The sequence below is a fragment of the Odontomachus brunneus genome, unplaced genomic scaffold, assembly GCF_010583005.1.
Source record: "Odontomachus brunneus isolate Ranch 3 - 2012 unplaced genomic scaffold, Obru_v1 Obru_scaffold_055, whole genome shotgun sequence".
Lineage (NCBI taxonomy): Eukaryota > Metazoa > Arthropoda > Insecta > Hymenoptera > Formicidae > Odontomachus > Odontomachus brunneus.
Window position 1 is genome coordinate 1,743,420 of NW_022639505.1, and position 27,535 is coordinate 1,770,954.

The 27,535-nt window shown below is 36.3% G+C and overlaps 1 protein-coding gene across 1 annotated transcript in view; it reads right to left on the bottom strand.

Annotated features, from left to right (window-relative positions):
* Positions 1 to 27,535, bottom strand: part of LOC116845668 (rhomboid-related protein 3-like) — a 455,273-nt gene that overhangs the window by 102,998 nt on the left and 324,740 nt on the right. The gene's annotated exons all lie outside the window — the stretch shown is intronic.

Below are 27,535 nucleotides of genomic sequence, written 5' to 3' on the forward strand. Positions count from 1 at the left end.
GTTGCCAAAGCCGTCAAAGAAACACTGATGCAGCTCGAGTGGGAAGTTCTCCCGCACCCAGCGTATTCACCAGACTTAGCTCCTTCGGACTATTACTTGTTCCGGTCGATGCAGCACGGCTTGGTGGATACACACTTCAGAAATTACGAGGATGTGCGAAAATGGATCGACGAATGGATTGCATCAAAAGACCAATCGTTCTATCGTCGCGGAATCTACGCGTTGCCCGAAAGATGGGAAAAATGTATAGCTAGCGAGGGAAAATACTTCGATTAATGTATTTTTTGCTTCTGATGTCGAAATAAATGAGTTTTTTAAACAAAAAAACCGCAGGAACCAAGTTTACCACCTAATATTTTTCGAGAGCCAGATGGGAAGCTGCGAGGAATATTTCTTCGAGACTTCATTTTCCTCGCGCAATTAACTTCTCGTGCGATCTCGCGCCGATTTTGCGACGTGGTGTTTCTGCAGAACCGCAGCCAGCCGGGCGCTGTTTGCCTCGCAGCAGAGAATCCGAGAACTCCAACGGCGTACACCGGCTGGATGACGCCTATTCGGGTTCTCTCCCTCTCGGGAACCCGAGAGGCTCAAGGCGACCCGTGGGAGCCACGCGCCTGCCGTGCGCCATCTCTCCCTCCACCTCTTCCTCGCCCCCTCCCCCTCCCACTCGTCCCGGTCGCGCACTCTCTCTCTTTCTCTCGTCCTTCGTGCGCCTTCCGCTACACTCGCAGGCCGGCTCGGGCCCCGACCATCAGGTTTAACCGAGGAAGAGACGCGTACTCGAGGAAGGCGAAGCGCGCGAATCGATCCTCGGAATGACTTATCTGACCTCTCGGATCCCGTGATTTATTTCCCGCGAAATCGCCCCGACGAATGCGTCGGCTCGGGCAGCGAGTTCGAGAGATTAGAATCCGTCGTGCGCTTCTCATCGATACGTCTAATGCGCCAGCGAGATTTTCAATTCTTTTGTCAAATTTATCCTCTGCGAAATCGCGCGAGTCGCGACGAGAAAGTTTTGAGGGAAAAAGTGGCTTGTAAGAATACTTCAAAATAATTAATGATTCATAGGAACACCGCGTGATCTCCGTGGAATGAAACATATGATAATGTTAAGGGGATGCTGGAGTCGATGACGAACTCGAACAATGTCGATAATGCAGAGACAATCGACTAATACTATTGTGTCCAAAAAGTAAGACCAGTTTTTATTTATTTCAAAAAATATTTATTTATTCTTCCAAATCTATTTCGTCGCCTTCAAAGTAATCCCCTCCCGACACAATACACTTATGCCAACGTATTTTCCAGTCCTCGAAACAAGAATTAAAGTCGCCTTCCGGGATGGCTTTCCGAGCGCGTAGCGATTCACGTTGTATCTCTTCTATCGTCTCAAAACGATTTCCCCGCAGTGGTCTTTTGAGTTTCGGGAATAGCCAGAAGTCACACGGTGCTAAATCAGGCGAATATGGTGGTTGTGGAACGATATGGATCGAATTTTTGGCGAAAAAGTCACGAAGAACGAGTGCAGTAATTGAGATGTTTTGGCACTAGTCGAGATTTTACACGTTTCAGGCCCAAAATATCTTTCAAAATGGTATTGGCAGATCCTTTCGAAATACCAACAGCATCAGCAAGGTCTCTAACAGTCATTCGACGATTAGCAAGCACAAGTTCTTCGATTTTCTTGACGTGTTGTTCATCGGTAGAGGTTGATGGTCATCCGGAACGCTCTTCGTCTTCAACACTTTCACAACCTTCTTTGAACTGTTTATACCACTTGTAAACATTCCTTTCCGACAAAGCATGGTCCCCGAAGGCTTTCTGCAACATCCTGAACGTTTCTGCACCCGAAATTTCATTCCGCAAACAAAATTTAATGCAACTTCTTTGCTCAATATAATTAGACATTATAAAAATCGCCGAATGCACTTTTGGCGTCGTACAAAACCAAACGTAAAGCAAAAAGTAATGAATGTTTTGACATGAAATTTGTCACAGATGTCTGTCACAATGCTGCCAACTTAGAGAAAAAATATTTATGATGTACGGTTTACCCGCGCGATTTAAATTGAAAACTGGTCTTACTTTTTGGACACAGTATAATCATGCTATACTTTTCATATTTCTTGTATACAGAACGTGGTAACATGGTTGGATATCAAGAGAGTCAATATAAATATTTAAAGTGTCTTTCCTTTGGCGAGAGGACGCTCGAAAAGATTATTCGTACACATCAGGAAACTTCCCCATTCACGAGATAGATCTCTCGGACGTGTAACTGACCACGCTCGTTCCCGAGACAGTTCGCCGAGACGGGGGAAGGTGGGAAGACGTTTTCGATATCGCAAGATCCATCTCGCGGATTCCCCGCGACAAAAGGAGAACGAAAGGCCATTGTAGTGAAAGTATTTCACTTTTGCGGCTAGTGGAAACCCTCACTCGTCAGTCGTTCAGTACGTATAGCGACACATATGTCCATGTTCCATTGAGCGGACAGAAATAATGGTGGCGGATCGCGACAGCGGGAAGAGGGTGGCTGATTCTGAAATCGGACGGGGAGAGAAAGGGAGACGGAGGACGACGCGGCTTTCCCTGAAAAATGATGGGATCCAATATCGCGCTCGGGTTCGAAGGCGAGGTACCGCAGTTAGCCGAACGTATAAGGAGGTAGCCTTCGCCCTCTATTTTCTTTATTATCGTTCGCCGCGGCTGTACGTGTATGTGTACGTGTGCATATGTCGCGCGCGCTCGGTTGCATGTGTGTGCGCGTGTGTGTGTATGTAGGGTGGACGTAGGAAACGTATCCTGGAAAAAGGAAACGTATCTGGCTGCGGAAGGTCCGTCCCCGCGGACCGTTCCATCGAACGCGATTTCAAGGCTGACTGCCCGTATAAAGTGAAAAACTTTTCTCGAACTCCAAAGAGAGTGTGTCCATACATACTTACACTATACACACATATGTGTACGCTACGACGCGCATATAACCCTACATGTCCGGTCTATACTTACCCCCATTACGCGAAGAGCCGTCAAAGTGTCTCCTTCTTTTATTTTTCGTGCTGGGGCACCCTTGATTCCGGCCTTTGTGCCGTTACTCGATGTTATCAAATTTTGCGAGTCGCCGGCAATTGGCTTGGAAAAATGTTCAACGGCAGCGATTACCATGTTTGCTCATAGCGCTACGATAACTAATTAACCCTTTAAGTTATAGAGTATCATTTATGATACATCTTTTTTAACAGTTTTTATGAATTTAAACTAATTTTTAAAGATTTCTAGGCGGTAAATGTGGATTCATTGTGAAGTTTAGATGTTCCTCTAACAGAATCATCTGCAATATTAAATTTTGCAAATTTAATTATTCATAAACAAATTAATGTAAAGAAATGGTATTTTTTTTTAATTAATTTGCCAAAAATATTGCAAAGTAAACCTATGGAAAAAATGGCTTGGTTAATGCTTTTTAAGCTGTAGATAATGACGTAATATCAAAAATTTCAAAATTCAAGATAGTGAACTCAATATGGCGAACTAAAATACCAACAATCGGGATAAGTTATATTTCTTTCCGTAAAAGTTGAATCTATAAATAACTTGAATTTCAAAAAAATGATTTTAAATTCGTAATCAGCGACGCCAGAAATCCTTGGATACCAATTTTCACGCACGAAAAAGATTTGGTTGAATTAACCAAATATCTGGTCAACCAAAAATCTTGTTAACTTAAACAGAATTCGGGTTACTTCAATCGGAATTTTTGGATCGTTCATATTCGACCAGATATTTGGTTAATTCGACCAAATCTTTTTTACCGAAATCGAGGGAGTTTTAAAATTATCATCCGCCATATTGGATCCGTCATCTTGAATTTTCAAAAACTGACTTTAAATTCGTAATTAGCGACCCCAAAAACCCCCAGATATCGATTGAACAAAGGAAAAATTCATGGCTTAAGGGGATACTGAAGCTGAAAACTTAACTGAAAGAACACTGACATTTTTCTGCAAAATTTGTCATATTGGTTACACAGAATTACAAATGCTTTTATGCAATGAAAGTACGTGCAAAAATAAATAGAAGCATTACTTGATATGTGTCAAAAACAAACAAAAAATTTTTAATGTAAAGTCTCAAGCTGTCGGCGTAATATTTACCTAATCCAGAAGTTCCGCAACTTGTATATATTGAAAGTGTGAATGCTTCAAACAGAAAAATTTTGAAGAACATTCTCTACCCAGTAGAAATCAAACAGAAACAAAAATTAGTTAATTAAATGTCAGTTTTTTCTTTTTCCACACAAGAGAAATATTAAATGAGTGAAACATTTAATATAGCAAATGTGCCAATAGCTGGGTATTTATTTTACGTAACAAATTTTCCATAAAATCAACTAATTAAACCTATATTTTATATATTTTAAAAATGTATGTTCCTACTTTTATATATACTGAAAGTGTGGATGCTCCAAACAGAAAAGTTTTAAAGAACATTGCTCTACCTTTGCATTTGCATTTGGAAGCTTAAAAATATCGAAAAAGTTTGCAGAAAGATTTCTACACATATATGGTTAGGTTTTCCGTTGAATATGATAAAACAAAACAACACACATTCATATAAATTCTGTTTATACAAGAAATACGAAAAAGATAGCGTGATTATGTTAGTGACGATCGTCTCTGCATTATCGACGTTGTTCGAGTTCGTCAGTTGATGTTGGGGAGTTTATTTTATACAAAAAATCATATATAGAATATATGTGCTGTTTTATATGAAATATAGCATGTCAACCGCCAAGAATGAAAATGGCAGATAGTAGAAATCCAACAGAAACAAAAATTAGTTAATTAAATGTCAGTTTTTTTCTTTTTCCACACAAGAGAAATATTAAATGAGTGAAACATTTAATATAGCAAAAGTGCCAATAGCTGGATATTTATTTTACGTAACAAATTTTCCATAAAATCAACTAATTAAACCTATATTTTATATATTTTAAACCAAAATGTATGTTCCTATTTTTATATATACTGAAAGTGTGGATGCTCCAAACAGAAAAGTTTTAAAGAACGTTGCTCTACCTTTGCATTTGTACTTGGAAGCTTAAAAATATCGAAAAAGTTTGCAGAAAGATTTCTACACATATATGGTTAGGTTTTCCGTTGAATATGATAAAACAAAACAACACACATTCATATAAATTCTGTTTATACAAGAAATACAAAAAGGATAGCGTAATTATATTAGTGACGATCGTCTCTGCATTATCGACGTTGTTCGACGTTGTTCGAGTTCGTCATCGACTCCAGCATCCCCTTAAAGAGTCAATCTCCAATTATTATCATTTGATAAATCCGCACACAATAAAAATAGCCGCTCTCGCGTGCAGTGCGTGCGCGACGCAGGCCTCTGCACTTTTTACTACGCCACGGATCGTCGTTAAATTAACCGACCGACTCAGTTCGCCGAGAGAGTCCAGAGAGCGCCCTGTCTCTCCCGCACTCCCTCGCGGAACGGAAATAAGTAGGGATGAATTTTATTTTCTGGCGAATGAAAGCGAGAGCTATCAATTATCGAACAGCGCCGTTAAAGCGCGGCAATAACGCGAGGCATGCCGGGCGTAAGCGCGCGATTCAATTACAAGGCGGAATTATGTCCCGTCGATCTCTGACTGAGAACGCCGAGGCTCCCGGCCGGCCGCGACGTTAATGAAACGAGAACGGACGTCTGCCGAAGGTACGTGGCAGGTGTCGCGAGACGCGGCTAAATAGACAGCGGACACACGACGCGAAGTAATAGAAGTGTCATGGACAAGTGCATTTGTTCTGTCGCTGGCAACGAAATCGATTCCGAGCGTCTCGCGTCTCTGACAGACCAGCCGAGAAAAGAAGACACTTATTTCCGGAAAAAGCGGGCTACCCCGCAATCATGCGATGCCGGGGGTAGTTTTCAGTATCGAAGACACGGCGCCGTTTGATACCGCCGTTTGTTGTTGCGGATTCTCCTCTTTCGTCGAATACTTCGACGATTTGAATTGAAACTTTCATCACGATAAGCTTGCTCGTTCACCGGCATTTTTCAACGCTCGACGTTTTGTTCGTGATCAGAAAAGATCGCGGTGAATTCGTAAACTTTCCGGAATGTCGACGTTGGATTTTATCGGACCACTAATTGTCGTGATTGACTTTACGAAGACGATGAAGAGAAAAATGTTCCTCTAAAACTGTTACAAGAGCGATCTTGTGATTATTTCTATTACTTATATTTCTCATATAAAACAACGAAATAGGAATACGGAAATTGAATCAAAAGAATATGTTATGTAAAATGTAATACAAAAGTCTGGGTAACCTTTAATAAATTTATTGCTATATTGATGTAACAAAAAATTTTAATTACTGTGTTATGTAAATTTAATGGTTAACTCAATAGAGTATGTTTATCTTATATTTATAATTAAAAATCTTGTGGAGCTCCCATCATCGATTGTCTCATATCATAATAATCATAAAAACTTAACTGAGATGTATGATAAATATATATCCTGATACTAAAGCACATTTACATATAATAACCTAAAGGATAGAAATCATTAAGAAGTGTGAAAGTTTCTTTGTAATAAATTAGGTTAATACCGCTGTTTTGCTTTAGAAAAATATGCGAAAATATATTTTCAATAACTGCAATACAATGATGTTTAATTTTTATTTATATTATAGGATTGAATAATAACTAGTCAGTCAGTTTTTTTAAAATTAAAGAAATTAAAATTTGAAAAGTTAATAAATTTTAAATTAACTTCATTAATTTTAAATTAGTTAATTTTTAACTTAAACTAATTAATTTAAAATACATTAATTTTAACTTATTAACTTCTTTTACATAAAATAATTCATTAATATTAAAAACTTTGCGGGCTACTTATAACGTATAATAAAAAAGATGAAAAATAATGCTAATAGATTTTTTCGTCTCTCTGAGCGCCAATATTTTTTTCTTGGAATCCTGAACACAAAACAGTTAACATTTCCTTATAAACAACTACCTTTTCGTTATTTTATACAAATTTAACCTATGATTAGAAAGTTAATTATGCAAAAATATATATATATATATATATATATTGCTTGATATAATTAACATTTAATTTAATTTAATTAATTTGTTAAGCTATTAATGTTAAAGTTAACTAAATTTGAAAAATATTAACTTATCTAAGCTTGATTTAGTATTATTATTAGTATAGTATGCTTTACTTAAAATTACATTAAGAATATTAATACATGGTTTTTAACATCATGATAAAGATGTTTATTTTAAAAGCGATTTAATCAATAAATAAAATTGGATATTATAAATAACTGGATAAAATTGGATATTATATATTATCTTTCAGATAGTTAAATATTGGATAATCCCTACCCTATGCATCCATATGTTCGATTCTAATTATTAAAAATTACTTTTATTCGTCCTCTACGACAACATCCGATTATCCAAGTCATTAGTTGAATGTACTCATTGTTTGATTTATTTGACCTTTAGAAGTGGAATTACTCATGTTATGCAGTTAGATCAAAATATTTCGTTAATTGAAAGAACATTTATAGCGTTCATATAACTACATCTCAGATCTATTAACTTTTTACACTTTTGACTAAACCTTTTAATTGAAATTCTTATATCAGACTATTGAACAGGTTAATTTCTATTCAACTTGATTTAATGCAACCAAATTTGCTCAATCGAGAGACTTGGCTCGCTTTATTCGATCTTTTTGTTTTCAGCATATATATCCGAGTCGAAATTTTGATGCTACTTTGACGCTCTTAAGAATAATTTGCGCTTACTTAGACGATTTATAGCCTAGATAAAACCTACTTTGATGATATTAATACTCATTAACTTTTCTTTTGAACTTTTAACTCTACCTTATCAAAATTTTGACGCTACTCTAACGCTCTTAAAAATAGTTTGAGCCTACTTAATACCTACAGCTTAGGTGAAACCTATTTTGACGATATTAATGCTATAATTTACGATATTAATAATACTATAATTTACGATATTAATGCTATAATTTACTCCTACTTTGACTCTGATGGTGTCTGAAATATATGCAACAAATAAAATGTATATTCTGTATGCTATTTGACGATTCTATTTTGTTGTTTATTAAATTTTTTAAATATTTCTATAAAATACATATATTCTATGTAGGAGCTAAAGCTTCAATAGAGATTCGCAACTGAACCTACTATGCTTCCTAAGATCCTGCTATTATACAACCTACTTTCACGCTAAAGAAAGAGAAAGCGGAAATTTCAGACATCATCAGGGTCAAAGTAGGAGTAAATTGTATCATTAGAATTAAACCTACTTTGCTACTTTAGCTCCTACTGCGGTGTAGAATTCAAGGTTCAACATTCAAAAAACAAAGGGTCAAAATTTCGACTCGGGACCCGAGTCAAAATTTGGATTCTACTTTCAACCTTACTATTCCATTTAACGCCTATTTTAATACTCCGAAACTTACATCAACCTCTTTTGATTCCTTTTAATCTACTCGAGTTGATATTTTAACTCTGCTTTCAGCCTTACTATTAACATTCTACTATAATAAACCTATTTTAACGCTAAAAAACTGAAAAAGGAAATTTCAGATATCATCACGGTCAAAGTAGGAGTAAATTGTATCATTAGAATTAAACCTACTTTACTATCTTAGCTCCTACTGCGGTATAGAATTCAAGGTTCAACATCGAGTCAAAATTTCGACTCGGGTAAACGAATTATTAATTTATTATTTATTATTAATAAAATTAAATATTGATTGAGATAAAAAATAATCTTTCCTTCCTATGAGAAGCTAATAGAAAAATGACAATTTTTTTGCATTAGCTCCTAGAGATGTTTACAATATCTCTAACTATGAAAATATGTTGATTTATCTATCTATGTCGTTTAATAGAGCACTTCTAGAGCTATTTAATAGTAACTTATCTTGAAATGCATAACCAACCTGCCCCTTTTACAAACTCGTCCCGTTCTCCTCTATCGTAAATCACTGTACCGCATTGAAACGAACATTAGTAACTGACCGTGTCCACGCAAAAGTCGTCTGTACGACGCAATCACTGGCCGAGGTGCGAGTCGAAGGAGAAAGCGGGAGGGCAGCAGGTAGGACGACGGACCGTCGCGCCCGGAATAACGACGAAGGTTACCGTCCGTGTGATGCAAATGAACTCCTAAATTAAATTTAGTCGTTCCGGACAGGGAGGAAAAGAAGCACGGAGCCGTGGCGGGCGAGCAGCGGGAGGGGGTGAGAGCTTCCCGTCGTCCCGCGGGACGTCGACGGCGGGAGTACAGAACGGGGAAAGTTCTCGAGGACGTCGGCGAAGTTTCGCTCGCCGATTGCTTTTGACTTCGCCCGCCGCGTGCGAGCGATCTCCCCCGCTCGTATATCTGCCAAATTTCGGCGCGACGACGCGTAAAATCTTCGGCTCCGCGTCAAAACACCGATATCGTTTTGGAAGTAGTATTTCCCTCCCCCTTTCACCCCTCCCCGTCGGTGTCGCGTATGTGTCACGTTCGCGCTCGTAAATCTCGAGCCCGCAATACGCGCGCTTTACGCGAAATTGATGATTCGCGGATCTCGCGGAGGTCGTGATAGCGATGGGAGGGAGGGGGAGGGGGAAGGAGGAACGCACTCTCTCGCGAGCGTTTCGGCTCGTCCGCGCATTTCCGGTAAATATCCGGGGAGTAAATGGCGCGCTCGCAGCGTAATGCACTGTTAAATTTACGAGAACGTCCGTACATATTTTCTTTTTTTTTTATGCATTCTCACAAACGTTCTTCCATCTTTCTCTCTTTACTTATAAAATTCAAGTGCTTTGTGTATATAACGACATGTTCTTAAGGATACAACATACGTAATTCTAGGCTGATGCAAAAGATTTGTCGTGTTTGTTAAAGAAAATAGGAAACGAGGTTATCCAATCTCGAAGGATTAACTTTTACGAATGAAATAAACAACTTTGATGTTTTTTCTGGACATCTCAACTTTGATGTTTTTTCTGGACATCTCATAAGGATTCTGTTTTGTTCAGGCATCTAACGAAGATTTTCTCCTTTCCTTTTAATAAAAAATATATTTGTAATGTATTTGTAATTATAATCACACAAAGAAATAATTATCATAAATTATGGTTAAGAAAACCACTTTTCTTTATTAAATTTTACTACAATTAGTGTGATAATACTTTATATGTATATTACTTCGACCATTTTGAACAGTCAAAAAATATTCTTACTAAAATATTATTAATAAAATTAAATATTGATTGAGATAAAAAATAATCTTTCCTTCCTATGAGAAGCTAATAGAAAAATGACAATTTTTTTGCATTAGCTCCTAGAGATGTTTACAATATCTCTAAATATGAAAATATGTTGATTTATCTATCTATGTCGTTTAATAAAGCACTTCTAGAGCTATTTAATAATAACTTATCTTGAAAATAAAACAATTAAATTTTAGTGTTTAGTATTTTTAGTTTTTTAATGTTTCAAAAATATGTTTTTAATTTCTATGCCTATAGATTGCTTTTAAATTAAACTTTTGAAAGACTATTTGTACTTATCTAATATATCTCTCTTACAATAATACTAATTTTTTAAATAAAGAACTGGAATAAAAAGGGTTAAAGAATACAATCAATGTGAAGTATTGAGCAAAAAATGTTTTGTATTTGTAATTATAATCACACAGAGAAATAATTATCATAAATTATGGCCAAGAAAACCACTTTTCTTTATTAAATTTTACTACAATGTTAGTGTGATAACACTTTATATGTATGTTATTTCTACCATTTTGAACAATCAAAAAATATTACTAGGATATTATTAATAAAATTAAATATTGATTGAGATAGGAAATAATTATAATTTCAGTAAGATTCACCGTTTCTTCTCTTAGCACAACATTTCTCAGTAAAAATGAAAACGCTAATTAAGTAATCTCCCATTCGACACGAATATAAATCGCTAATTAAATTCGTCGTATACTAATATTTCTGTGCTTTATTAAATAAATCAACTATCCTTTAGAAATTTGATCTCTTTCGAATCTCAGGCTTCAATCCCGATAAACCCAGAACGATAAAATGTACCCCCAGTACATTCCCGTCGACCTCCGGTGGCATTCATTGGAAGACGACTTTCGCGCAAAGTTCTAACGTAAAACTCTAATCAGGTCTCTTTATTAAAAGTTCGGGACGTTATGGAATTTTTTTGCAGCTCATTCGTGCTTAATAAAGCATAAGTTCCTCGAGAACGGGAACATATCGCTCCATCGATCGCCACTAAAACTTTCAATATCCGAATGGTCGAAGTCACCAAACGGAGAAAGTAAATTTTTGCGAAACTTTTCGCGTTGATGAAAGTCGTTACGAATATATTTACGTCTCTCATCATAGCTTGATTGCTATGACGATATTCAGTAAAACACGATAAAGAGCGTATTATATAATTAGACGCTATGTAATTGAACTTTTATACAAAAACAAATTCGAAACGGGAATTAAAGTGCCGACCAACTTTGCTCTCTTTATAAAGTTAACGTGATCAAATTATATAATTAAAAGATTGATGACATGTTACATTAAATTTATGGCTATTTATTATTATTAGAGTAAAAGTTTTCAAAGTATTTCATAAAACTTCTGAATCAATAGTGTGCGTTAAATTTGTAAAATAATCCAGAAACTTTCTCCAATAATCAATGACTGTAAACTTAATGTAATAAAATCACATACTTAAAATGTTGGCCAAATATTATATTAATTTTGCGGTTACACGGAGAAAAATAATTTGCTGGTTCAGCAAATTTTCTGCTGGTCTAGCAAAATCTTTTTGTTATTATATGAATAATAACAAGATTTGCTGAGCCTACGGAAAAAAAGTTTGGCTGAATTAACCAAATATCTGATCAAATATGAACGATCTAGAAATTCTGATTGAAGTAACCCGAATTCTGTTTAAGTCAACAAGATTTTTGGTTAATTTAAGTAAAATTCGGGTTACTTCAATCGGAATTTCTGGATTGTTTATATTCGACCAGATATTTGGTTAATTCAACCAAATCTTTTTTTCCGTGTACAAATTATTTTATTGTAAGAACCATGATGGATTTATATAAATAGTTGCAGTTTTGCTCCGATAGCAAATAAATTTGCTAAGGATACATTATTTTGCATCGATAGCAAATTAACGTGATCCTTAAGACAAATACACTGAACAAATTTTTTTATCCTAGCAACAAAAGTACTTCTGCTCTGATAACGAATAATTTGTAAAATTAGTTAACTAAACGTCAAATAAATTGTTTTGCTGTCATTACGAATATGCAGTGGCAACGACGATTTTGCTAAAAGAGCAAAATTATTTTTCTCCGTGTACTTATTGATTATTAGGGCAAAAAGAAATTTTCCATAACATTTCACGGATCTACCCAATTAATCATAAATGTCATTATACAAACTATGCCATACTCTTGTATTTCAACGTACTTTACAGGAATTTTGAGTATGCATTTCGTCATTTTTGACGTCATCAAAATGATCACAGGGAAGGACCAAAAGACTCAAGTCGATCAACAACTACTTAGTTCACGATATAATTCATTTCATACGATCTCTTGTACTCTGTTCGACAAATTAACCCCTTCACTAGTACGCAAAGTTTGATAAAATGGGCTGAAAACGCCCAAATAAAGCAGCTCGACGAATTTTCTTGAAAATATGCACATTTATGTTTTTATGATCGCCAAATTAAAATGTCAAAATTCAAAATGACAGATCCAACATGGCGACTGAAATGTCTAAAAATGCTTTATATTGTTAAAAATAAATAATAGGAGATTTCTGAAGTCGCTAAATTTAAATTTAATTAATGAATTTAAATTTAAGGTTCAGTTTTAAAAAGTAAAAATAAATATTTTTTTACATTTTTCCGCCATTTTGATTTAACTGTAGTATTTTTGTATTGACAAATCATAAAAAACTAATTAAAAATTCGCGACCTTTAAAATGCATCCTGGAATAATAATTCTCTCATTTGCAACTTGATTTAACACGCAAATGCTCTTGACGCATTCGGTGCGTCACTGCCAGTTATGGCCAGGTTTTGCTCGGACGCGCCGGTGTGTGCGTCCGTGCCTGTGAAGGGATTAAAAAGAACTCCTGCGTACCTATGACTAAGGTCAGTTAAGGTAAAAGTGCTTGCGTCTCGTTGTTTGAGGAGGAACACCGAAGACGCGAGATACCGCGCGCGGAATCCGCGATCGCGTCCACCAGAGACGTTGACGTCACGTTCTCAAATCGATGATCGTACGGGCCGAGAATCCTGGGTGGGCGTTTTTCCCAGGCTCGCGCGATCATTCCCCCCTCCGATCTGGCGCCTCGATCCCGCATTACCAGGTAAAATATTCGGACTGGTCGTCGGACTCTGGGCAGATGAAGGTGTTACGTGCCTGGCGCGCACGAAACACGTCTCTCTCTCTCTCTCTCTTTCTCTCTCTCTCTCTCCCCCTCCTCTATCCCTGTCTCTCTTCCCTGCCGACGACGCTTTCCGATGGCGTGTTTCCCCTCCCCCTCCCCGGGTTAAAGATAAAACGAGCAACAAGGGGATGAGACACAGACAGAAAAGAACGAAAAGGGACAGACCGAGGAGGGGGGAACAAAGGAAAAGCGGGTAAATATAATGCACGCCGCCTCGTTACGGCTTCGATCACACGCCGGCGACCGACGTGGCGCTATGTGGCAGAAAGACATACGTTTGTAGCATCTTCGGTTCAAATTGTAATTAGCATCAGCTCCCTCTGAGAGTCTTGAGGTAGAGGCGTGAACGTAAGGGAAGCAAAGCGGGTGAATGAAAAAAATCCAAGGGTCCTCAGTGATCCTCACTGGCGATATCCGTGATGATAAAGACGTGATAATCCATGACACATTTTATTGCGATACGAAAGTATCGTCGGCTGTGGGATTCCGGAGGATTAGGGCCTTCGCATATGGATTGCCGTAATCATAAGACGTAAACTTTAGTTGAGGAACCAATCAGTATTTTGCTATAGTTGCACGGAAAAAAGGATTTGCTGCAGCAGCAAACTAATTTGCTATATGTATATTGACAGTTAAACATAATTCGTTGTGTTAGCTTTTCCTTTGTTGCAAAAATCTATTTCCTTGCTATGATAACAAGAAAATTTTTTCCTACAGTAAGAAAAGTGGCTAACGCAGCAAATTTGCTACAGATGGACAAGTAAACATAATTTACTGCTTTAGCTACTTTTTTTGTTGTAGGAGCAGATATTCTTGTTATTCTAGCAAAAAAATTGGTTCCTGCAGCAAAGAACAAGTGGCTAACACATTATGTTAAGCAAATTATGTTGTTCACATGCAAATTTCTTTCTTCCGTGTGTGCGTATTCTAGAAGAAGATAGAACTGCCGTTGAAACTGCGTTGATCATATGCGAAAGTAATTAAGATTCATCTGGTTAAGACTCTAATTGCTCAAACTGAATCCTTTATATAGGGTCACGTTAATCTTCTTTGAGAATCTTAAAGCAATATCCCGATTGATTCTTTAGCTCAAGTTTATGCCTTACGCCTACTGTTACGGCCATTCAAGCTCTTTCACCAGCTTCCCAAGTAGATCCACAGCGCGAAGAATGGCAAAATTGGGCGCAACGCGAATGGGAGAAATATACTACTAGATATTCGTCGGTCGTCACGAATATTTAGAGCGGTGCTTCGAACGGTGAACGAACCGTAGCAAAACTGAGAAATAATGGAAGAGAGAGGTGCGCGGGAAGATGAACGGGCGGCGAGGGTAGGAGGGTAAAGGGCCGACTGCGGAGTGGAATGGAGGAGGACGTGGAAGAGAAATCGGAATGCAGGGTGGAAGAAAAGGACGTGAGAGAGAGAAAGAGAGAGAGAGAGAGAGAGAGGGAGGAGAAAGGGAGAAGGGGAGTTAAAGGGTCTTCGGTATGCGAGCGTGGGCGTGGGTCCAAACTGGGCGCGTGTCTCTACGTTCCTTCGGCGTTGTGCAGGAGACGCAGGAACGAGAAAGGAGGAACAGGATGGAAGATGAGAGAGAGAGAGAGAGAGAGAATAAAAGAGAATGAGAGAGAGAGAAAAAGAGAAAGGGGAGAAAGAGAGGATAAGAGAGACATTGGAGAGAAGAAGAGTCTAGTCCGAGAGAGGCGCGATCGCGTCCCGGGTGGGCAGGATCGCTTCGAACTCTCAAAAATTTATGGCCGGCGCTTCGACCTACGAGCAAGAGGTGTTACTCCCGGGTCCTTGGGGCAGGGACCATAAGATTTACGCAACGTCGGCAGGAGAGAAGGAAAGAGAAAGGGAGACAGGGAGACGGAGAAAGAGAGAGTGAGGGTGGGAGAGGTGTGATGGGATGAGGACGAAGGGAGGCAAAAAAGGAGATCCACGAACGCGAGCGTGTACGCTAACGAAAGAGCGATCGAGCTCGTTAACGTCCGTCTGGATAATCGATAGTACGGCTGCGCCGCCTGATTATTGAGCGCGGAGAGAAAGGAAAATAGCTCCCTGCACCGAGAATAAATATTTGGACGCGGCGCCGGAGCCCGACGACGATCGCGCCGCGACGTCGCGGCGACGCGAATTACGAAAATGTCGGCGGGACGCTTCGTGGCGCGGGCCTGGCGATTACGATGTATTCATACGTGAATATAGAATACATTGATTACAGACGTGAATATAGAATTACATTGATTACAGACGACTTATATTGTTGTGAATTTTAAATAACAATTCGTACAGAAAGGATAACGGAACCAATTATGTAATACATTTTTTCAAATTAATATTGCTGCAATGTAAATAAGTATTTCAACTTATTAATAGCATACACTGAGAGAAAAGACTGGTAACTATAACAAACTGCATTTAGTTACAGAAATTCGTTGGATCCTTAGTAACTAATACTAAATATGATAATAATTGCGAAATATTTAATAGATTGGGAGTATTACGTAATTGCATTCACAGTAACATCAATTAAATAATTTAGTAATAGTTATTTAATGTTAAATATTTAATATGAAATATATTACAGTTATGAACAGATATTTGATAATTGTTATGAAATTGTTATATCCCATGTAATAAAAGATTCAGTAGGTACAAGTTCTATTTTGTTACCAGTGTAAGTATATTTTGTTGCAGCACAACGAAAAATTCATTCATTTGCAGCTATTACATCGTTTCACTATCTATTATTACAGATGGTTGGTGGAACCTACCAAAAATTTTGTAACTACTACAAAATCGCTTATTTTGCTCAACTATTCAATAAGTTTTATTTACCAAATATATTCTGGAAGCAAATAAATTTTACTTCTGTCAAATAAATAATTTATTTTACAGAACTAAATTAATTAATAAGTATTGCCATAGCTTTGGCCCGCTATATTTACGTCTACCATTTAGTAATATTAACCAAATTTTGATAATATTTATTAAATTCTTCTCTCAGTGTAGAGATATTAAGAAGTGTGTTACTTATAAGAACCAATAAAAGAAAGTATTCAAAATTTTAATTACGACTTGAATACTAACAAAAAAGCAAAAAATGAGAAAAGAAAATTGAGACAAAATCGAAGATAATTCAAAGATCGAGAAAATTCAAAGAATATTAATAAATAACACAATCAATAAAGTGTCTTTTATTTTTGGAAAATCTTCGTTTATAAATACTAGACAGATTATTTCGTACAATAAAAAAATTGCAATTATTAATTATTATTACCGTGAAGCGACATTTGCAATTGACTGAGCATATTTGTAAAATCTTTCCCCTTTCACTGATTATACGATATAATTTAATTTTATTGAATCTGAAACTATTTATTAAAATAATTATGATAAAGTAACTTACATTTCAATTTGAGAATTAAGGTTTTCAGTTAGAATAAATGCATTATACTGCTATGTAAAACTGTTAGATAAACGCGATCAGCTTGATTAAATATTTTTCTAAAACACACGCGCGCTCGTCATAGAAAGAAAATTCTTCCTGACAAGTTCGTTTTAAACTGAAAGAAAAAAGGCAGAAGAGGATGCAAGAGGTAGAAGGAACGGAGAGAAGGAAAGAGAGACGAATTTCCGAGGTAAACCCTTTTGAAATTCACACAACGATTTTCCGATCATTTGCGAGTGAAATAGTCGAACGGTGGAACGATGTCGATCGCACCTGCGAGAAAATATTTCAGATCGCAACGATGGTTTGACATACGCGCGCGCGCGTAGAAAATTGTATTTTCTTTCCATCTGCCAATCAGACTCTCAAAGCGCTCTCAAAGCTCGCCTTTAAGTTAAATTACATAAAACTGGTTTGCTAGCCAAATAAAAATATCGTCGATTTCCGTCACGCCTTTTCCAAGTAGCCGTATGGGCTCGAATTTGACACGCGATATTTTCGTCGGAATTCACTTTGTAGAAATTTTATACCTCAGCAATATCAGAAATCGTCGTGTTATACGCGACTGTGTGCGATTATATGTGCGCGAGTGTAAAATATGGACACGTCGTTGACCGAATACTTTCATTATACTGTTACTGTTTTATACGTGAAAACAAATTCTTTTTCTATCGAACTTAACTGGACGCTTCTTTTTATAAAGTTTTTTTTATTAATTGTTTGCTGGCTACGTCCCTATATTTGATGTCTATTGATATTCGTTTTTATTCCGATGCTGTAAATTACCGCTTTTTTATGCTAATTGTTAATAATATACAATGTTGTGAAACAATGATGACGTGAGAAAGATAAGAGCATCAAATATCGCAATTATTGAGCACAAGAGGGCATACAGAGTGCGTTTTTAACTCCTTAACTGTGTGGCGAAAATGAGACTTCCTCCAGTGTGTGAAAAAAGTTTCTTACATTTTGTCTACGATTTTAGTATTAAAGTTTTCAAAGTCACTAAATCCGAATATATATCATAATTTCAAAATTCAAAATGGCGGATCAAAATTTGAAGTATTTATTTTCATAACAATTTAACTACTTTTTTAACATTTTATCCACCGTATTGGATCCGTTATTTTGAATTTTAAAATTCAGATATATTTGTATTCAGCAATCTCGAAAATCTGAGCACAATTATTTTTATAAAAATCCAATTATTTTTCCAACTGATCCGCCATATTGGATCTAGCATTTTGAATTTTGAGATTCTGATATTGTCCTCCACAATAAATTATATCCAGCAAATAGTGATTAGTACTCTTAGCAAATCTTTTTGCTGTCCATATAATAACGAAAAGATTTTGCTAGACCAACAGAAAATTTGCTTGGTCAGCAAATTATTTTTCTCCATGCATCTTTGTCATCCTCTTGCTAATCATCATAAAAGGAACATAGCAGCAGATCGCATCGGTTGTTTGACTTATTTACTTACAAACATATAACGCGGGTACATCGGAAAAACGCTCGATGGCGATTGCCATTTAGTCCTTCATTTATTTGCGCCAAAATTGTGCGCAACACAAATATGTACAAACGATCGTCGATAGAATACACATTCAATGACATAAAAAAGAAAATAAAACTATGAAAATGTTTGTATGGCAAACTGCACGATTTTGTAGCTCTGTCAGCGAAAAGCTATGATTAAACGAGGAGACCGTGAAAACAGAAATGGTAAAAGCGTTCAGTCGAGTGAATAGATTCGGAGAATGAATCAAATCGGCACTAAAGCTTTACGATCGCTATAAAGTATAACAATCGTATGTAAAAGATCGTTTGTTTCACGACGAGTTATAAGCAAATCAAGAGAAAGGAGTGAGGTAAATTCATCAGTCTCTGAAAGGTTAAAATCATTATATAAGAATATTATATAAAGTCTTTTCATAAAGAGAATTCACATATTGAATTGAAAACAAGACTAGTTTTTAAGAGTAAAAATGAGTTAATTAAATGTTACTTTTTTCTTTTTCCACACAATAAAAATATTAAATGAGTGAAACATTTAATATAGCAAATGTACTAATAGCTGGACATTCATTTTGCATAACAAATTTTTCATAAAATCAATTAAACTTATATTTTATATGCTTTATTTTAAACCAAAGCCTATGATCCTATTTTCATATTTCTACAATTCAGAACAACTTAATTATAATCTTATCATTCATTACATCTTATTACGACCATTAGTAGAGTTAGGAAAGTTCTTCATTATACTGATAAATGAAGTAATTCTACAACAAAGTATAAATTCATGGAAACAAGTGTTTGGTTATAGGAAAACTTTAAAAATTCATAATTAGTTGCGTTTTACAGTTTACATAACTACATAACCTAGCTAGTTCTGTTTTATATCGTATCTGTATCTAAAACCTAATTTTAGGTAAAGATAAAATTTTACTAACTTCATAATACATATAAATTTTGCCTAATTCGAAAGTCATCAAAACAAAACGCGTTGCAATGTTTTAACACCTATTCAAACAACGTGAAAACTCCTTGATTTTTATAACAAACAAATCTCCACATTATGTTAAGTTTCTCTCCCATTAATTAGAAGCAAAGTTATTATTAATTAACAAAGTTAATCTAAGAGGTAAAAGTTCACATTTTTTTTAGCGCAACACTATCTATGTTCTATTAAGCCGCGTTAAGCATAAAACTTAATTAATTAATAATTCGTTAACTATTGCTCATATTAAAAAATAGCAAAGGTAATAGCAAGTGATAAGATTATAATTAAGATTATAATTAAGCTAAGTTTTGAATTGTAAGAATATAAAAATAGGAACATACATTTTAAAATATATAAAATATAGGTTTAATTAGTTGATTTTATGGAAAATTTGTTATGTAAAATAAATAACCAGCTATTAGCACATTTGCTATATTAAATGTTTCACTCATTTAATATTTCTCTTGCGTGGAAAAAGAAAAAACTGACATTTAATTAATTACTTTTTGTTTCTGTTGGATTTCTACTATCTGCCATTTTTTTCATTCTTGGCGGTTGGCATGCTATATTTCATATAAAACAGCATATATATTCTATATATGATTTTTTGTATGAAATAAACTCCTCAACATCAACTGACGAATTTGAACAACGTCGATAATGCAGAGACGATTGTCACTAACATAATCATGCTATCTTTTTCGTATTTCTTGTATATATATAGAATTTGTATGAATGTGTATTGTTTTGTTTTACCATATTCAATCGGAAACCTAACCATATATTATTTCATTATTACTATTACGCATAAGAAAGCAACTCGGGCGTGCCATTATGACAATTTCTTCACCTCGTCTTTAATCAGTTATTATTGCCGTTGCCCAGTTATTATTATTTATTCCCATACAGCATGTAATATCACAGAAATATCACAGCAATATATTTTCATTGCAATATTACCAGGGAATATAACAGAAATAATGCTGGAATATTACTAAGATATCACAGTAATATTAAAATGTCCGCGGCGAATGCATCACAGTAATATAATGGTGAAAATCACAATAATATTACTGTGAGAAAATCATAATATTTAAAAAAATATACTTATATATTCCTAGTTTTCTCATGTTTCATAAACTACGAAAGTATCGAAGGTCGTCAAAATACACTCCAAACTTTCGTGAAATCCTCCAGCGATAATTTCGATCCCAAGCAGTATATCACTGGCACCCATCCATGTCCTGACCGCATTAAACTGTTGCTTAACCTGACGATCGAGCGCGCACGCAGTGACTGTGATCACTCCAACAATGTTCTTACAATTCATGCTTATATAATGTATCTTTATAGTCTTCATAGTACATTATAATATACTTAGCAAACATCAAATAATAGTTATATAATTTTTACTTAGTGTTTGTTGGATAATTTGCTGATAGATATTGAAACAATGCAACAACATTCGATATGCGATAAATATTGATGTAATGTAGTGAACCAGTGATAATTACTTTTAGATTTTTAACAAAATGTTATAATGATTAATCCAAACAAAAAAAAATTAAAAAATCCAAGAAAATTCAAATTAAACAAATCGAAATACTAAATTTTAAAAGAAACTTTTAAAAAATATTATTTCTGTAAGGGAAGGTGACTTCAAATGACGCCGTAATAACGTTTTAATGATGTCTATAATATCAAAGAAATGGATATGTCAATTGATGTCACCATTCTATTTAGAATATGATATATTGCTATAATTTAACTATAATATTGCAAATATATAAGTGTAATATTTCAATAATGTAAATGTGTAATATTTCAATGATATAAGTATGTAATACTGCAGTAATATTTCCGTAATATTTCAATGATATATGTAAAAGTGCAATATTTCAATAATATTTCTGTAATATTTCACTGTGATATATAATATTACCACTATATTACAATATCACTGCAATATTTCTGCAATATTACGTGCTGTGTGGGTTATTACCGATTACTCGATCATTGTTATTCAGTTATTATTCCGCTCGCGGCTATTATCACACGATTGTTGACCAGATATTACTATAATTATTTTAAAAACGTAATAATATTCGAATAATAAATGGTAGTGATAATAATACATGATCGATAATCGTATGATAATATCCGCGAGTGGATAATAGTGATGATCGAATAATCGGTAATAACAATACCTGAGCAACGGCTTTAACAAAAACTCTAGGCTCCACAAAGCTAAGTAAACACACCATCGTAACGGCCCGCTCGTGCCGCTGACTGAGCGGCGCTTGGGAAGGGAGGACGCGGCCAGGTCATGTAAACACGCGTGCGCGAGCACGTGCTCCAGCATCACACCATAACACTCTCAACCGTCGAGACGAGCACATCGGGAGCTGCCGCGTTATTTTACATTATTCCGTGCCGATTTTCGACTTCGCGACAATTGACACGATAAATAAGACAAATATGTACTCTTCACGCGAGTAGATGTTGCAGGCTTTACCGCGACAGGTAATTACCGCGTTTTATTCACTTTTTTACTTGTTAGATAGAGAAACATCGCGATCGAGTTCTTCAATGTCGATCCAATATTATCATCATCTATTTATTATTCGAGTATTATTACTTCTTTATTCGGTTGTCATTTAATTATTTTTATTGCGCATTGGGAAGCAACTCGAGCGGGCCGTTACGACGATTTCATTACCTTGTCTTGCTATAGTGTGTGATTAACTGATATTACCGGATATTATTATACGGTTGTCGATCATATATTTAATATCATCATCCATTAATTAATTAATGGAATTAACGGGTATTATTACTTCTTTATTTCATTATGATTTAATTATTTCTTATTGCATATTGAAAAGGAACATGAGCGTACCGTTACGACAATTTCTTTTTCTCGTTTTTCTGCCGTGTGTAATTAATTGATTCTAAATTATCGACTTCTTTAATGTCTCCATTGTCGTGTTTTACTGTCCATTGTTGTGTAATATTGAATTAAATCTGCTTTCTGTTGCAGAGATGAAGTAGACGATCAGCCGACTCTTAGGGCCTGCTGCGCCGGAGGATCTGGCTCGGGCCGAGCAGGGTTAGTTCGAAGGTAAGCTTCATTAATTAGCATTTATAATTAGAAATCCGTCAAGATTGATAATTCTCTTGCTCGAAATCGAGATAATTTGAATCAAATCAAAGATCGCATTAAATTGCAATTACACGCGGGAGAATTTTTCTGAGTAACATCGCCACTTGAAAAATTTTGATTTGTTCTGATTAAGAAATTTATTTGCAACGTCGAGAAAAAGGAAAGTGGAATATTCCAAGTGTGAATGCATTCCGAGAAATTGTTCTAGCGTGAAAAATATCATATATTTTTTTTTTTAATCTTTTAAACTCCTTCACTCAAACCATCATCAATGCACGAAACTAATCGGCGAAATGGCATTTTTCTGTTCTAGAAACGAAAGCAGAATGTGACTACCCTGATCGGCGGTTTGGTGAGTCAAACCAAGAAACATATTGATAATAGAAAGATAAAAAGTCTTTCGATATAGTGCATGCTTATCAATGCGATTTATTTTATTGTAGTTGTAGTATGTGTACATGCCGTCCAATAAAAATCACACTGCTTGAAGCAATTGGAAAATCGCTTTTTCAAATAATAATATTAATGATAATGCATATTTTACATAAATTTGGCAAATAAATTTTCAAGTATTTTTTCCCATTGTACATATATTTATTAATTGATTAACTTAGATTATTGATTAGACGACGATATTTGTCGGAGGAAATTTTGATTAATCAAACCACAATACTATCTAGTAGATGCTTAAAGCATTAAGTATACGCTCTGAATATTTAAAATTTTTGTAAAATTAAGTTTTATTGAATGCGATCTTCCGAGGTGTCTCGAGCAGTGCGCCAACGTGCAAAGCAATTGCACCACAGAGATTGCGCCACAAAAACGTGCAATCACATCATCCGCGTCATAGATCTTCCGCCGGTCGTTAATTTTCTCAATTTTCACTCTCGCGTGAGCTTGAATAGCAATTGCATTTCAAAAATAGAGTTCGTGCTTTGTTATCAAGTAAAATTCGATATCGTGCACCTGCGCGAAGTGATCTAACGTGATTACATAAACTGCTCGCAAAATTACTTTCACGATCGGAAAATTTTCAGGTTCCAATTTTTCACTTAGAGTTAAAGTTTCCTAACGCGGGACACAATAGAGACAATTCCAACGAGCGATGATCCCTCGCGAAAAACGCGATGTACACAAACAGACATGCGAGCAGATCTTTGTTTACTTACGCGGCGCGCGACAAGTTCCATCGAACAAAAACAGACGTCTCACATGATAACATTTTTTCGCGTGAATTCTAGAATCTTTATCTCTATCGTCACAATTTTCATAACTTTTGATTTTTCATTCACGCTCGCGTGAGCGATTATTAATTTAATAGGTTTGCGAATTTCATTTGCGGAATCGTATTTGCGGAAGAGTTGATATTTGAGGATCGTTTTTGCGAGTGAACTTCGCAGAAATATTGCGGAGTTGTTATTCATAAAAGCATTGCGGAATTGTCTTCGCAAAAGTATTGCGGAGCTGTTATCCGCAAAAATATTGCGGAATTGTCTTCGCAAAAGTATTGCGGAGTTGTTATCCGCAAAAACATTGCGGAATTGTCTTCGCAAAAGTATTGCGGAGTTGTTATCCGCAAAAACATTGCGGAATTGTCTTCGCAAAAGTATTGCGGAGTTGTTATCCGCAAAAACATTGCGGAATTGTCTTCGCAAAAGTATTGCGGAGTTGTTATCCGCAAAAACATTGCGGAATTGTCTTCGCAAAAGTATTGCGGAGTTGTTATCCGCAAAAACATTGCGGAATTGTCTTCGCAAAAGTATTGCGGAGTTGTTATCCGCAAAAACATTGCGGAATTGTCTTCGCAAAAGTATTGCGGAGTTGTTATCCGCAAAAACATTGCGGAATTGTCTTCGCAAAAGTATTGCGGAGTTGTTATCCGCAAAAACATTGCGGAATTGTCTTCGCAAAAGTATTGCGGAGTTGTTATCCGCAAAAACATTGCGGAATTGTCTTCGCAAAAGTATTGCGGAGTTGTTATCCGCAAAAACATTGCGGAATTGTCTTCGCAAAAGTATTGCGGAGTTGTTATCCGCAAAAACATTGCGGAATTGTCTTCGCAAAAGTATTGCGGAGCTCTGTTGCAGCCTACTACGCTGCACCATCGAAACGTTACATTAGGGATATTCCGTGTCGTACGTGAGAATTTCGTACAGATTACTTCGCCCACCTGTCAAAAGATTTCGCGAGATCGGCCTTCGATTCGCGTCGCGCGTTCCCTTCGCTCGCGGATTCCGTTTTCTTCGTAAGCGATTCGCGCCGCGCGTAAGCGATACACTACAACTCGATCGAACTGTTGCTGAATTTGTCGCATATACTCATCGTTTATCCGAAAGGCCGACATTTTCTCGAAGACGCAATTCGCGATATGTCATACGCAATTCGTAACTCGGAGTGTATCCCCTAAAAGAAACGGAATTTTTGGTGTTACCTCCGTTAGATTACCGCGGTCGGGAGTGAATTACAGGCGACGTGGGACGCGAGGACCATTGCAGTGTCAGATGCAGCGACAGGATGGCTGGGTGGACCCTGGACACCGTGGGACGACGCGCAATGGTGAGCGTTCAATTTAGACGCTCATACAGTAGACACAAAGCGTCACTTTACGTAGATTGCATGCATGTAGACGTAAATCGCATTGGGTCCGACGGGAAGTAAAGTAAGAATTGAAATTTGCATTTCGTCGGAGTTATGCAAGAATGATCCAACCAAAGAATTTAGCTCTGAGATTTTCGCAGTAGTTCAACGAGTCATTAAAATATATTTTAAATATATTTTAATTTATTATTAATTTTCATATTTCTTTAAAAGTACTAACTAGCTCAATCCTTAAAAAAATGTGCAAAAATATGCGACTGGTAAACAGTAAAATACTGCTTTATAGTTTATTTCAAGCATCTATAAGGCATGAATGTTTTTATTTGGATTAAAAAGATGTGAATGAAGTATCCATTAATAAAAGCTTATAATTTTTTTAATTTGATCATTCTTGCATAACAATGGCCAATTGAAATTTCGACTCGGCAGATTTCTTTCTCGTTGGATTATTTCTTAATGATACATTAAACTGATATATTTTAACATGTCATTTTTATATGCTCTATATATGTTATATATGCTTCTATTATGCTCTATATATGTTATATATGCTTCTATTAAGCTCTATATATGTTTGATATATACCCTATATATGCTCTATATATACTATTTCATTAATATACTTTATAACTTGTTATGTCGTATTATATATGACATACAATCTCTTCGGAGATATTTTCTTACGTATACGCGTTTGTTGTTGACAAGACGACAAATTAAATTTCGACAAATTAAAGACAACAAATTAAATTATTAAGCCGAGACTCGAACCGAAATATTTCGATTTCCCGCTAAACTATTTAACCGAAATTCGGACCCGAGTGTTTGGAAATCCCGCTAAATCATTAAGCCGAGATTCGAACCAATGTGTTTTGAGGCTCCGCTAAATTATTAAGCCGAGATTCAACCGAAGTGTTTTGTGTTTCCACTAAATTATTAAGCCGAGATTCGAACCAATGTATTTCGTGTTTCAGCAAAATTATTAAGCCGAGATTCGAACCGAAGTGCTTTGAGTTTTTGCTCATTTATTAAGCCGAGTCAATTAAGCCTGGATAATTTTTTGAAGTTTCTTAAAGATATTTTCGCGTTTGCGAAGATGTATTTTCGAAAATGACGTAAAGTGTGCGCTCAGCATCATCTCTTGAAAGACCATGTACGTTAATGTTACCTTACTCCTTCAGTGATACGCTCAAAATCTTGAAAATAATTTCCCAATATTCCAAGGTTGCACCCATAACATTAGATCCATCGTAGCAATATACTCGGATTCTCGCGCGTTCGTAATGATATCTATCCTGCGCATAAGTCGGTCATGTTACTTCAAATTAGATTATATATTGCTAATATGCAAAGCACATTCTGGCATAATATTTTACAGTTTTTTTAAGTAATTTTCGCATTCGCAATAATGTATTTCCGAAAATGACGTAAAGTTGGATTACATCACTCTGCATCGTCTTCCGGACGTTAGATCCAACTTAGCGTCGTAGGATGTCGGATTCTCACGCATTGGCCGAAAGTCGGTCATGTTATTTATGTTATGTGCAGGTTATTTAAGTCATATTTAGCGTCTAAAGTACATTCTGGAATAATATCTTACAGTATTTTTAAGTAATTTTCGCGTTCGCAAAGATGTTTTTTTGAAAATGTCCACTTTCCGGCACGCACACCGGCGCGTTCTCGCGAAGATTCATTGAGAAACTCGCACGTGGCGGCATTATTTGACCGCATAAATATCGTAGCGCGCCCGCGCGCGTTTCGTCGTGTCCTCCACGGGCCATAAAAGCGTTCCCGTTTTTCCTCCCATTACCCTACCGCCGCTACGTATGCTACATCGTCGATGAGAACGGGCATTAGATAAATACCTACGCGAACATCCGCGGGGGGCGCGGCGTAGCGCGAGGGAGCGGAGAAGAAGGGCGAGAGACGCGTTAGCCAGCTATAAAAGGGAATAAAAATATTTATCGAACGCGCGCGCGCAAACTCCAGCGGACCTCCGTCGCATCGCCAGCGGGAGAAGAAAGAGAACGACGGGAAATGGTCTCGAAGAAGGGTGGGAGGGTGAGGCGAAGGGGGTGGTAGAGGAGAAAGAAGAGGAAGAAAAAGAGGCGACGGTGGTGGAGGCGGAACGGACAACCGAATGAATTTTGAGTGGAGTATTACTCCGCGTATTAGGACCCACGCTCTTTCTCTCTCTCTCTCTCCCCCCTCCCCCTTCTCTCTCTCTCTCTCTCTCTCTCTCTCTCTCTCTCTCT